Source organism: Triturus cristatus, chromosome 7 (assembly GCF_964204655.1).
Source record: "Triturus cristatus chromosome 7, aTriCri1.1, whole genome shotgun sequence".
NCBI classification, from domain to species: Eukaryota; Metazoa; Chordata; class Amphibia; order Caudata; family Salamandridae; genus Triturus; species Triturus cristatus.
The window spans coordinates 1,602,217,785-1,602,231,819 of NC_140590.1; the positions used below are offsets into that span (position 1 = coordinate 1,602,217,785).

A 14,035-nucleotide genomic window follows, 5' to 3' on the forward strand; every position below is an offset into this window, starting at 1 on the left:
GCAAAAGCAGCACCGGCCTCGGTGGGCGACGGCTGCAAACTAAGGTGGCCGTCCCCCAGGCCAATCGGAGGAAGGAAAGGCCAAGTCCGAAAAGGAGGAGGAGGAGGGGTGGCCGAGGAATGGGGAACCTGAGGACCTTCCGGTGAAGACTGTGGGCGCGGCGACGCCGATGAGCCGTCTTTGGAAGACGCCGGGGAAAACTCCACGGCGCGGCAGCCCGTCTCCGGAGAAGACGAGATCAACAAGCCCCGAACCTCTGGGGAAGAGGGAGTGTCCGAAGACGACTCAATGACCCAAACCCGGCCCGGCGCCGTAGAGTCAGCGACCGGTGTCAGGTCAACGCCGACCGGCGCTGAAAGGGACTCCGGAACGACCTCCGCCACAACTCGCGGCGCAGGAGACTGGAGCTGGGTCGGAGCCGGGGCGGCTAAGGAACGGCACCGACTCGACCTCTGACTAGGCAGCTGCCTGCGTGGAGGGACAAGGGGGGCCTGGGGACACGCCCCAACCTCTAGCCAGTCCCTGCGGCGCTGCCAGGGCCAGCAGCGCCGGCGCCTGATCGGCGTCACCTCGGCCTCGGACAAGGCCACCACCTGCTCTGAGGACCGAGGGGGACTCGAGGACACGCCCTGAGTCCCGGCAACCTCCCACCAGCTGCGGCCCGTGGAGGGAGTTCCGTGGGGCGGAAAGGTGGGGCGGGGGAGGGGCAGTATGGGGGGTTCTAAAAACCGGAATATGGATAATTGCTGGTAAGTAAACAATAAAATAAATAAAACAAATTTTGTTGCGCGCCCTGCATCGCAAAATGCCATGCAGCGCGCGCTACCTGGATCCAAACCCGTAGGCGCCGGAGCTGCGGGCGACGCCGCAGGAGCCCCCGCACGTGGCAAGGGACCCGCAGACGTCCCAGGAAGTGAAGGAGGAGATGGAAGAGCCAAAGAGACCTGCAAGGCTGCCGCATAGGCCTCCACCTGGGCTCTGGTCGCCCCGCGCCGGGGAACGGCGGATAGGATGGCGACGCGTGGGGCCGCACAATCCGTGGAGAACCCACGCCCCCAACAAGCCGGAGACCGGGCCACGGGGGACAAACTGCGACACTTACCAACAGGTGAGCGATGCCCTTGTGGCTTGGGAGAGGGACGATGTCAGAGACGAAGGCGGCGGCTCTTGAAGCCGTCCGCGGGGGACAGACGCGGCGACACCGCCGACCTGGGCATGCGTGCCAACAGGAGCTTCATCCGGTGCTCACGTCGGGACTTCGGCTTCATCTGCTGACACGCCTCACAATCCGTGGAGTCGTGGTGCTCCCCCAAACACCACATACAGATGGGGTGAGGGTCCGTCGCACACATATGGCGCGCGCGCATTGATGCCAGATGGGTGCGTTCGGGCCGGGGTTGAGGGTGTGTGGGGGGAGCATTGGTTATAAGGTGGGTTGTAGGCGAAGCAAAGCATATACATCTAGTTGCTGAATTGCACAAAGTGAATCCAGAAAACCTGTGATTAATCCCCGGCTTCACCACTTTAACGAATTGTGTGATCCTAGAAAATGTACAAGTTACTTACCTTCGGTAGAGACGGTTCTAGCCGCAGATTCGTTAATGTAGAATTATCCCCAGGCGTGAGACTGGACCCGGAAAACTTTCTTGCCCAGCATCTCTGCGCGCCGGGGGGCGGCACCTCCCGACTCCGCCCGGCGTCCTCCACGGGCGTGACGTCAGCGAGGTCACGTAAGCCCCAAATCGGTGCGCCAACGTCAGTTTGTTTCAGAGAACTTTTCTGCACTACAACGCGGAGCCATCACAACAAAACTGAGAAGAGCATGGCAACAGTGTGCGAAAAAAACAGAGAAACAAAATAGAGAAAAACAAAAGGTGAGAAACATCACCAGACGGCATCAAGTACCAGAAGGCGATAACAGCAGGCCAGAGCAGGAAAAGAGCAGAGCACCACTCGAAGGAACAACTGAGCAAGCCAAGGCGAAAACACCAGGTGGCAGTAAAGCACCAGAAGGCCAGAGCAGTGAAGCCATAGCAAGAAAAGCACAAAGCACCACTCTGCGGAACCACCTTGCAAGCCAAGGCAAGAGCCATCCTGGAGGCACAAGCATGTGAAAGCGCCGTGACAGAAAGAGAGAGAGATAGAGAGAGACTGCAAACACAACCACAAAGGGAAAGGCCACAAGCCCGGAACAGAGGAGCAACAGCAAGTCATCCCCAGACTACACAGCCAAGGATGTCCATAACTCCTGAAAGGAGCAGGAAGTCAAAGGACATAAAATCCATCCGCAGACCACAATGTCAAGCAGGGCCATAACCCTTGAATGGATCCGGAGGTCAAAGGGCAGGTAATCCAACCGCAGACTACACTGTCAAGGAGGGCCACAACCCCTGAAAGGAGTAGGAGGCCAAAGGACAGGTAAAAGAACCCCTAACGAAGAAGACCGGTAGGGAACCAGAAACACTAACCACAGAGGGAAGAGCAAAGGTAGGCCCTCACGCTGGAGAGAAACCAGCTAGAGGAAGCCTGACCAGAAGAAAACGAAGACAAGCCACCCAGAGGGAGGCGACTGCAGAAACCCATGCAGAAGGTCCTTGCAGAACGGGGAGGAAGGGCGGGTCGTGAAGGAATCTGCGTCTAGAACCGTCCTCAACCAGATACATCGTTACAAAAGGTATGTAACTTGTACATCTGATAGAGACTACTAGCTGCAGATTCCTTAATGTAGAATAGATACCCTAGCCATACCCAGAAGGAAGGAGGGCCTGCGAGAGAACCCCCCACCCGGAGAGACACAGAGCCCCAGCAGGAGACATGTCACAGGGACAAGAAGGGAAAGGCCAGGATATACTAAGCCCCACCAAGGGAGAACTGCCCAACACCCCGCAGGGGCAGACAGCGCCTGAAGAGCCTCAAGGAACACAAGGACCACCTCAAACCCTAGGGAGAAGAGGTAGAACCGGAGGCAGGGCCCCCCTGAAGAAACACAGACACAGTGACAGAAGAGAGCTGAACACACCCCAGCTGTAGCAGCGGACAAGGCAGGGATGGCTCCACTGCCAAAAGTGCAGACGGAAGAAGAAAGGCACAAGAGAACACATCAAAGGCCACAATGGTGTAGCAGAACAACAGGCCTGCACTGGCATGACAGCCAGCAGCAGACAACACCACAGAACAGTGCACCCAGGACCAACTAGACGTCAGCCGAAGGCAGAGGCCAGGAGGGGCCAAGAAGGGCCAGGACATGCCCCACGAGAGGGGCCTGCACCCACTGACCCCCGAATGAAGAGGAACTGGGGAGAAGGAAAGAAACAGAAGCGCAAAACTGTGACAACGGAAGGCCGTAGACAACAGGCCGGACCAGGCCCGTGACAGCGATCCAGGAGACGGAAGGCCTGGGGTGCAACGCAAGCCACTCCAAAACCACAAGCAAGAAGATCGCACTCGTGACATACCGTGACGCCACGGAGAGCAGAAGTCCGAAGGATGACTACACCTCCCCAGCACATGATAAAGCTACATAATAGCTACCATTACCCCACATAGGGCATGTTACGTCCCAGAACATGGGAACCCTCTTAGGAAAAATTTTCCACAGCAGAGGACAAACAGAAGATCCTGCGGAGAAAAAAATGCAGATGGCTTGCCAATCAGCCAACAATGCAAAGACAGAAGGCCTAAACTCAGGGCCTACACAGCTTACCAACAGCCAAAACCACAAGTCAAAAAAGGGGGCCGAACCAGCAGCCAACAGCACCAAAGTCCCAACAAAAGGACCTGAAGGCACATGAACCACACAGAACACACAACCGGGGCTACTCGGTACAAGGCCCCAGTACAACAATGGAAGAACACCTCCCTAACACAGACCGACTCACAGGTCACTGAGGAGGAGGAGGAGGGCGAAGCCCCGCAAGAAACCTCTGAATGGCAGAATCTGCAGGGACATGGAACAAAAGAGTGCCATCAAAAGGAAGGACCACCAACTGGTCCCTCACGTTCAACGGGAACACACTATCCCAGAGACACGCATGGCATAGAAGGACCACAGAAGTCGCCATGGTACGACCAAGCACCTCCAAAACGTCCAGAGCCGGGCAAAGAATAAAGGACGCCTGCTCCTGGCCATCCAACACATGGTGCCTCAGATCAACACAGGCACCCTCCTGAGAAGCAGCAGACATAAGGGACTCCGCTGAGCCCCACAAGCAAGAAGTGTCTCTTGCCAAAACACAAAGAGTGTTAAGGGCTCGCAAAACTGCACTGGTGGAGGCGAAGATATTGCGCCCCCAGGAATCCAACCAGCGGGCCTCGCGCGACAGAGGGGACAATACCGATGGCAGGGAGGGAAAGGCAATCTGCAAAAGAGGGCCCCTGGTAGAGGGGTGGAGGGAAAGACAGACAGGGTCATGTGGTGCAGGATGGTGGCGGTCCAGAAGCGGCTGGGGCACCGGGGCCCCCATGGCAGGCCGCCCCCAAAAGAGACGTGTGAAGCAAAGCCTCAAAGGGAAGAAGCAGCTCCCTACCCCCATAACCCTGATGGAGGACTTCCAGAAGATGATCTGTGGGGAAATGGGCAGCTGGATCGCCCATGTGCAAGATCTCCGCTGCCTTGGAAACAGCCCGAGCAAAAGCAGCACCGGCCTCCGTAGGGCCCATGGAGGGGAAAGCAGTTCCTCGGTGGGCGACGGCTGCAAACTAAGGTGGCCGTCCCCCAGGCCAATCGGAGGAAGGAAAGGCCAAGTCCGAAAAGGAGGAGGAGGAGGGGTGGCCGAGGAATGGGGAACCTGAGGACCTTCCGGTGAAGACTGTGGGCGCGGCGACGCCGATGAGCCGTCTTTGGAAGACGCCGGGGAAAACTCCACGGCGCGGCAGCCCGTCTCCGGAGAAGACGAGACCAACAAGCCCCGAACCTCTGGGGAAGAGGGAGTGTCCGAAGACGACTCAATGACCCAAACCCGGCCCGGCGCCGTAGAGTCAGCGACCGGTGTCAGGTCAACGTCGACCGGCGCTGAAAGGGACGCCGGAACGACCTCCGCCACAACTCGCGGCGCAGAAGACTGGAGCTGGGTCGGAGCCGGGGCGGCTAAGGAACGGCACCGACTCGACCTCTGACTAGGCAGCTGCCTGCGTGGAGGGACAAGGGGGGCCTGGGGACACGCCCCAACCTCTAGCCGGTCCCTGCGGCGCTGCCAGGGCCAGCAGCGCCGAAGCCTGATCGGCGTCACCTCGGCCTCGGACAATGCCACCACCTGCTCTGAGGACCGAGGGGGACTCGAGGACACGCCCTGAGTCCCGGCAACCTCCCACCAGCTGCGGCCCGTGGAGGGAGTTCCGTGTGGCGGAAATGTGGGGCGGGGGAGGGGCAGGGTGGGGGGTTCTAAAAACTGGAATATGGATAATTGCTGGTAAGTAAACAATAAAATAAATAAAACAAATTTCGTTGCGCGCCCTGCATCGCAAAATGCTATGCAGCGCGCGCTACGAAATTCGTTTTATTTATTTTATTGTTTACTTACCTGCAATTATCCATATTCCGGTTTTTAGAACCCCCCACCCTGCCCCTCCCCGCCCCGCCTTTCCGCCCCACGGAACTCCCTCCACGGGCCGCGGCTGCCTCCCACGACACCACAGGGACCCCCGCGGGGGTTTGCGGTGAGGCAGAGGTGCCGTGGTCCAAAGGAGGGAACACCGAAGGGCCGCACCCCAACAGCCCCACATCCTCCGAACCTGGATCCGAACCCGTAGGCGCCGGAGCTGCGGGCGACGCCGCAGGAGCCCCCGCACGTGGCAAGGGACCCGCAGACGTCCCAGGAAGTGAAGGAGGAGATGGAAGAGCCAAAGAGACCTGCAAGGCTGCCGCATAGGCCTCCATCTGGGCTCTGGTCGCCCCACGCCGGGGAACGGCGGACAGGATGGCGACGCGTAGGGCCGCACAATCCGTGGAGAACCCACGCCCCCAACAAGCCGGAGACCGGGCCACGGGGGACAAACTGCGACACTTACCAACAGGTGAGCGATGCCCTTGCGGCTTGGGAGAGGGACGATGTCGGAGACGGAGGCGGCGGCTCTTGAAGCCGTCCGCGGGGGACAGACGCGGTGACACTGCCGACTTGGGCATGCGTGCCAACAGGAGCTTCATCCGGTGCTCCCGTCGGGACTTCGGCTTCATCTGCTGACACGCCTCACAATCCGTGGAGTCGTGGTGCTCCCCCAAACACCACATACAGATGGGGTGAGGGTCCGTCGCACACATATGGCGCGCGCAAGACGAGCATGTTTTAAAGCCCGTAGGTATTCGCACACTGTACCCACGAAAAACAAGAAAAGAAGGCCAGGACACAATCCGGGTCCGCGCTGCACGCGGAAAAGAAGAAAACTGACGTTGGCGCTCCAGGGTGGGGCTTATGTGACCTCGTTGATGTCACGCCCACGGAGGACGTTGGGGCGGAGTCGCGAGGTGCCACCCCCCGGCGCGCAGAGATGCTGGGCAAGAAAGTTTTCCAGGTCCAGTCTCACGCCTGGGGATAATTCTACGTTAAGGAATCTGCGGCTAGTAGTCTCTACCAGATAGTTTAATTTCACTTTCCCATTTTTCTCTTCATTATCACATATATGAGGATCTTGAAATACAGGACTTCAGGAATTTCGCTGTACAAAACCTCCTCCTGTGTTTGATTTAATAAGCTATGTTTTACTTGTATAATTGGAACCCAAGTCACCCAAAGAGTGCACATAACACTAACTTGCCTCTTTAGTTTACTATTGCCATTGTGGTCAGGGTGAGATGAAGGATTAATGTTTCTAACTTTCTGTTTGAAAAGCATCACTTTAAAAATATTACTTCTCAATGCACTGATAAAGTCTGATGTACTAAAGTAAAAAGGATCTGCGTATTAATTAAATACACTTTTTGAATTTAAGAGACTTTCTCATATACTTACACTATTGCTGCAAGATGACTAAAAATGAAAGTGCTCATGGAATTAAGTGGTGCAGGACTCAATAGTTATTGCCTTCCTTTGATACCAATAACCCTTTAAATAAATGCTTTTCATTTATTCAACGTCGTTGTTATTGTTAACATCTCTCTTGTAAACAACAGCTGAGTGCTGCCGTACAGCAGGGGGCCGCATGGAAAAGTCAGGAGGGCCGCATGCAGCCCCCAGGCCGTCCTTCTAGTATCAAGAGTCTGGTGCGACCATACGCTCGGTCGCCTCGGGCAAGGCCATGGGCCCGAATGGCCTTCCTATAGAATTGTATAAGCTGCGACCGGATGTACTGGCACCTCACCTTCGTGCGATGTTCCTTGCGGCCCACTCGCGGGGCTCCCTCCCGCCGGACCAACGTCTAGCTACCATCGTGGTTATCCACAAGGAGGGGAGACCGCGAGACCGTGTTACATCCTATCGGCCGATCTCGCTCTTGAATGCGGAGCCTAAAATCCTCGCCAAGGTGCTTGCCAACCGGCTGGTCGGCGTGGTGGGCGATCTGGTCCACCAAGACCAGTCCGGCTTCATTCCCCATCGCAACACGGCTCTTAACTTGCGGCGCTTGCACGGGGTGCTCGCGCGTGTTCCATTCGTGCGGGAGCCGGCCATCTTGGCGTCCTTGGACGCCACCATGGCGTTCGACACGCTCGAGTGGCCGTACATCTGGGCGATGTTGGCGAAATTTGGATTTGGCCCGGGATTCATCAGCTGGGTCAAATTGTTGTACTCCGACCCATTGGCGCAGGTGGTGGTGAATGGTCGGGTCTCGGCCCCATTCGTGCTGGGACGGGGCACGCGACAGGGTTGCCCCCTGTCGCCGCTCCTGTTTGCACTGGCCTTGGAACCCCTGGCGGAGTGGCTGCGGTGGCACCCTTCTATCCGTGGTCTCCGTTGGACCCCTGAGTATGAGGACCGCGTGTCCCTCTACGCCGACGACATCCTGTTGTACTTAGCCTCCCCGCGTAAGTCACTGATTGTCCTGGTCGATGTTCTGCGCTCCTTCGGCCGTAACTCAGGTCTTGTCATCAACTGGGCTAAATCCTGTATCTATGTTCTTTCCGGGGAGGCTCCTGTTCTCCCGCGGGGCTGCTCGATCCAGATTGCCTCGCAGGGGTTTCGCTACCTGGGCGTCTATATTACACTGGACCCGGTGGCCCGCTACGAGCGGAATTTGCTTCCCCCCCTCCAGCGCTTGAAGGAGGACGTCGCGCGCTGGCGGCGCTTGCCGCTTTCACCGCTCGGCCGGGCGGCATTGTTCAAGATGATGTCCTTGCCGCGTTTTTTGTATGCTCTCCAGAACTCGATGGATCTGGTCCCGGCGCGTTACTTCCGTGAGGTGGAGAGTTTGCAGCGCCGCCTGTTCTGGGACGGGAGGCCGCGTATAGCCCTGGCAAAGTTGACGCTCCCGTGGTATGACGGAGGGATTGCCCTCCCGGATATTAAGCGGTATTACTGGGCCTCCCAATTAGCTGCAATTAATCATGGCCTTTACGGGCCCGCCTTAAACCCGGCATTTGAAATGGACAAGATGCTCCTGCCCGGTGGCGATTATAATCGAGCGCTCTACACTAGCGTGCCCGATTCCCGCCTTACGGGACCCACGCGTGTCATGGTGCGAGTATGGCACGCGGCCAATGCAGCTATGGGATGGAAGGACCGCTTGACACGGGCGTCAACGTTGTATGCGTCTGAGAGGTTGGGCTCCCTATGGACCTCGAGGGGCTTCGATAGGTGGGACACGATAGGCATTAGTACAGTGGGGGACCTCTGGACGAGGGGAGGATTCAAAACATTTGAGACACTGCAGGCGGAGTTTCAGCTGCAGGGCAGTGAATACTTTCGATACCTGCAGGTCCGTCACGCTCTGGGTTCAGTCTTCCCAGACGTGGCCACCATCCCGGAGTCCTCCCCATTAGAGGATAGAGTGCTAGATGGCCACGTTCCGGACAGCAGGATCTCCCTCATCTACAAGAAGTTGATTAATGACCGCTCGGGCTTACTGACTGGGCTCCGCGAGGCTTGGGTTGCCGATGGGTTGGAGCTGGACGACGAGGACTGGATTTCCGCGGTGGCCTCCCCGAAGGAGGTGGCCATCCCGGCTCGCCTTCGCTTCGTCCAGCTTAAGATACTTCACCGGGTGTACATGACGGGGCCAGGGCTTCTGCGTATGGGCTATGCCGAGGATGGACTGTGTAGGCGTGGGTGCGGTGCATTGGCGACTTTTTTGCATATTCTGTGGGAATGTCCGAGGGTGGAGCGATTCTGGCATGGTGTGCATGAGGTCCTGCGAGCGGTTACGCATGTCGTGCTGGTGCCTGAAGCAAGGAGATGCCTGCTGAATGTGTGGGAACCAACCGACTACTCAGTTCCACAGACGCGATGGGTGACGCTCGGTTATATGATTGCTAAACGGGACATCGCTCAACTGTGGGGATCCCAGAGGCCCCCGGCAGTGTCGGCCTGGAAAGAACACATGGATTGGTGCATGTTCCGAGAGAAGGTTGTGTATGTGGCGCGGGGTAAGCCTGGGGCGTGGCTGAAGGTGTGGGGCCCCTGGAACGCCTACCGCGGGGGTATTTGCGAGCCGCCATTGTTGCCTCCCGCTTCACCAGCTCCGTCCCCCTAGATGACCCCCTCCCCCAAGCCCGGGCACAGTGTTTTCCCAGTCCCGGACCTATTTCCCTTCCCCTCCTTCGATTTTCGTATATGGTTGGGGTCCCCCCATTTGAGGAGCATATGTTGTCTCTCTTGCTCTCGGGTTGCCTTGCGGGTGTGGTTTTATGTTGTTAGTGTTGTATAAAACGAAACCGTATTGTGGGCTCAGAGTCATGTGGCCCACGTTGTTGATACCTCCTGCTTTAGCGTCTCTGTAACGCCAAGTGCCTGATTGTATATATGTCACTAATTGCTGTCACTTTAGCGGCCGGCCGGAAGGTTGTAGGCCCATACCTGTATATATTCGAGATTGTAATAAACGGTTTCAAAAAAAAAAAAAAAAAAGAGTCTGGTGCGAGACCATGAATGGTGATGACAAAAGCTCCTGGATGATGGTGAAGACCTTGATCTATGATGACGGTACTAGGATGATGATAATGTGAACGAGATCTGGGCCTTGGCGTAGGGTTTAGTGGTGCCAGTGGAAGTGGGTGAGACGGAGAAGTCAGAGGCGCCAGAGCTGGAGAAGCTTGAAGCAGAGGCACTTGAGGCAGATGCACTTGAGGTGGAGGAGAAGGAGGTGGAGGCGAAGATTGTGTTGCAGCCGGTGTTTCCTGTGAAGGAGAGTATGCCCTGCAGTACTCAGAATCCGGAGAAGTGTAAATACTCTCCTTTTACTCTGTGTTTCTAGATACCTGGTTAGAGGTCGAAAAAGTCCTCGACGCCGCCCTTCCTCAGTCCCTTGATGTTGATCTATTTGTCGACGGCAAATCACGGTGATGTCTCAATGTGATGTTTGCCTTTGAAGTGATGAAAGTTGGTGCCAGAACATCAATCGTGATCTCACCGTTGATGTGTCGACATCGACATTGATCTCGAAGGCGAACGGTGAGCAGACCTCATAGTCAATGGGTCCCTCGATGTTGAACGAGGTCTCTGGGTAGGCGGAGAAGTCATTGATGTTGACACCCCATTCCTCGACGTCGATCTTCAGCATTTGCCAACGTCGATTGGGAAGATGGAGGACAGGTCGTAGGCCTACCTCTTCTTGACCTGGACCAATTCCGTTTTTTTGCTGTTTTCTGTCTGGGATGCCCTCCCGACACAGCTGAGAGAGCCCTGGTAGAGGACTGACCCTCTCCTCGCTCTGAGGTCCCACCTGCAGGTTGTGTCTGCTGTCTTCACTGCTCCTGTGGTCCCTGAAGGCACATTTTCTCCCTGCCGCAAACAGTGCATGTAGGAGGCTGGCTCAGTATATGGTGCACACTTATTTAAGTGATGCACCTTGCAATAATCTAAGCAACCTTATGGTGATTTTAGTGGTCTTTGATAACCATAGAAAGTCCTCAAAGTGATAGCTGTGGAGAGCAGCCTTCAGGCTTATCTTGAAGGAGTGTTAAGCAGCTTGTATTACCAGTCTAACCATATAGTGTAGATTAAACTAAAAAGAACCACACAGTTTTTATATAAAAAAGTTCTATTTATTACACAACACTCACTAACACATTGGTATGTCTCCTATCTGGAGATATCACCACAATACACAAAAATACTTCAATTGCAATGAGGTAAGTAGAACAAAATACAGTGGTCTCCAGAGCGAACTGCAGAACAGGATTAGACATGGACCAGAATGTGAGAAGTTGGCCTGATATATGATGTCACTAATTCTAGTGTACACCTTGTATCAGTCCAAACAACCCTTATGGTGATTGGTTGTAAAGTCAACCTTATAGACCAGCTATCCTAGTGGTAGCATGGACAAGAGCAGTCTTAGGCTAAACTCTGAATGGCATGTGAAGCCAGCTGTTATACCATATGTAATCCCTTGAATACCAAATGAAAGGACACCACAACAGATATATATAAAAATAGCATGTATTTATTCTAGTCAAACCCTCAGCACTCTTTATGAGATTCGAGGTAAGTACAACACAGTCTTATTTAAGCATACATTAAGTCACACAGGTAAGTAATACAGTTAGGCCCTAGGGGCCACGCAAACCATATACTAAGTAAGTGGTATAAGGACCACTGTCACGAACACAGGATAGGCCTAGGCCTAGGGAATCGCTGGGGCTACACTATACTACCAACAGTTAGGAAGTGGGAGGCCCACGGGATTCAGGTGCAGAGGGGAAACACTCACGCGTAATGCGTAAAAGTCGATAGAATCACTAGCAGTTAGAAATAAGCAGTTTTAGGACACTTCTGGTATAGCTAGAAAGTCAAGACTTAGAAACTAGACCCTAGGATAGTCAATACCCTTGTGAGCACCGAAGTACCCAAGTTACCTAGCCCACGGGCTGCGGGTGCATAGGTGTGAACTTGCGTCGGGTTTCGTCGTGGACTTCTATGGATGCCTGAAGGAAAGTTGCTGACAGGCAGTCAGTGAAGAGTGTCCGGTGGATCCCAAGGTGGGGATCAAGAAGGAAGGAACCTGCAAGCAGAAGGGACAGAGTCTAGGTCACCAGCCAGGAGCCGGGAAGGAACCAGGAAGGAACCAGGCGATGTCGTGAAGATGCAGGTGAAGAGGTGAAGCTTGTCGCAGCAGCCACGGGTACCAGGAGACGTCGAGGATGACCAAGACCAGGAGGTGAGCTGTCCCACGAAGGCTCTTGCTGTCGGCGGCGTCGAAGTTGAGTCAGGACCCAACAAGCCTTGGCAAGCGGAACCCACGCAGGATGGAGGACTTGCATCTGGTGCAGACCAGGAAGGTCTGGGGTGCTTCTCTTTCACAGAGGAGCGTGTGCCAGTCTGGAGGAGACGGACCAGCAAGATGAAAACAAAGATTAGTCGTCACAGAGGCTACTACCCAACGGGCCAGCAACCGGACAACACATCGAGCAACACAGGTGCAGTAGGGCCCCGCGCAGAACACGTGAAGGGTGGGGAGCTGATCTTCTTTGGAGATAGTGCTCGGGAGTGGGGCTTCTCAATTCCCCAAGCACAGCCTCGTGGGAGCCTCGGAAGTCGCGCTAGTCAGTTACTAGCCACTTTTCCCAAGTCGCCGGTCCCACGTCCCTCGTCGCCTCCACGGGTCTCAGCTTCGCTGGAGATGTGGATCTGGTTCAGAGGTGTCTGGAAGTCTCGGCGCTGGTCAGTCTCTGCAGTCGTCCCTCATAGGATTCAGTCGCAAAGCAAGCAGCGTCGCTGGATGGTGCCTGGTTGCCCAGGGTGGTCACTCCTTGGCCACAAGGGAGATTTCTTCAGTCTTCTTCCTGAGGTCGAATGTCGAAGGTCCAGAGTTTCTGTTCAAGTTGCAGATTCAGGTTAATCTACTTTAGCAGGGTTCAGCTACCTACTGATATACTGGGCTAGTGGGCTGGGCTACCTGCAAGGTCCCTCCTATGGGTGGGACCAGGAAGGGGAGTGGCTACACCCCCTTTCCTTTGTCTAGTTTCGCGCCAGAGCTGGGGCTGGAGTGCCCCAGCACCGGTTTGAACTGGACTATGCATGGAGCACCTTGTGTGCCCCAGGCATGTCTCATTCCTTTCAGCCCTCCCTGCCCCAATACACTAAAGTCTGTCTGGGGAGGTGCTAGCACCTCCCCAAGCAGGAATCCTATTGTCCAGGCCTCCCTGGCTGGGATGGCTCCCAGCTGCAGGAGGTCAGACTCGTGTCTGTGGCAGCAGCATCCATTTTGTGATGCTGAGGCTTTGGTGAGAGTTAAACAGCAAAGTAGGATTTGAACATGTCTCTCCCTCTAGAAGGGAGGAATAATATCCTCATCACCAGAAATGGTATGGGGGTATTGTTCCAAAGTGTCCAGAAATGGTATGGGGGTATTGTTCCAAAGTGTTAGACACCTTACACGACATGTTTTGATAAAGCCAAACCATAGTTACCATAACCGTTTAAGATTATAAGGTACTTTAAGAGTATGTGGTAGGCTATATCATAGAACAGCTATAAGGACATGTTTCTGAAAGCTACAGACAGGCTCAGCTCATGCTAGAGCACCATCTCACATGTTACCAAGCACTCTGCCTCCAGGATAGTTAAGGCCTGCCATAGGAGTGGCTGATAGGTACACATGTGTCTATTTTAAGGGTAGATATAGGTATACTATATCTAAGCAAGGGGTGATTACACGACCTTGCCCCAGCTGAGTGATCAGCCAGTTGTGTCTGATTGGAAGGCCAGACCAGGGGTGGCATAATACATGCTGCAGCCCCTGGGAGGCCTAGGGTACACCTATGCCCTGGGTACCTAGGGTACACTGTACAGGGTCCAATAAGGTGATCCTTACCAATTGGGTATGTCCCTAGGGTACATGGAGTCCATTTTAAAGAGAGAGCAGACAGCCTGAGACCCTCAATGGCAGGATCTCAGGCCAACTAAGTCGAAAAACCAGCTAGACACTAGGCAAAAAGTTTGGGGGTAAC

The 14,035-nt window shown here is 55.1% G+C and overlaps 1 protein-coding gene across 1 annotated transcript in view; it reads right to left on the reverse strand.

Annotated features, from left to right (window-relative positions):
- SYCP2 (synaptonemal complex protein 2) overlaps positions 1–14,035 on the reverse strand; it is a 4,998,961-nt gene that overhangs the window by 1,951,270 nt on the left and 3,033,656 nt on the right. The gene's annotated exons all lie outside the window — the stretch shown is intronic.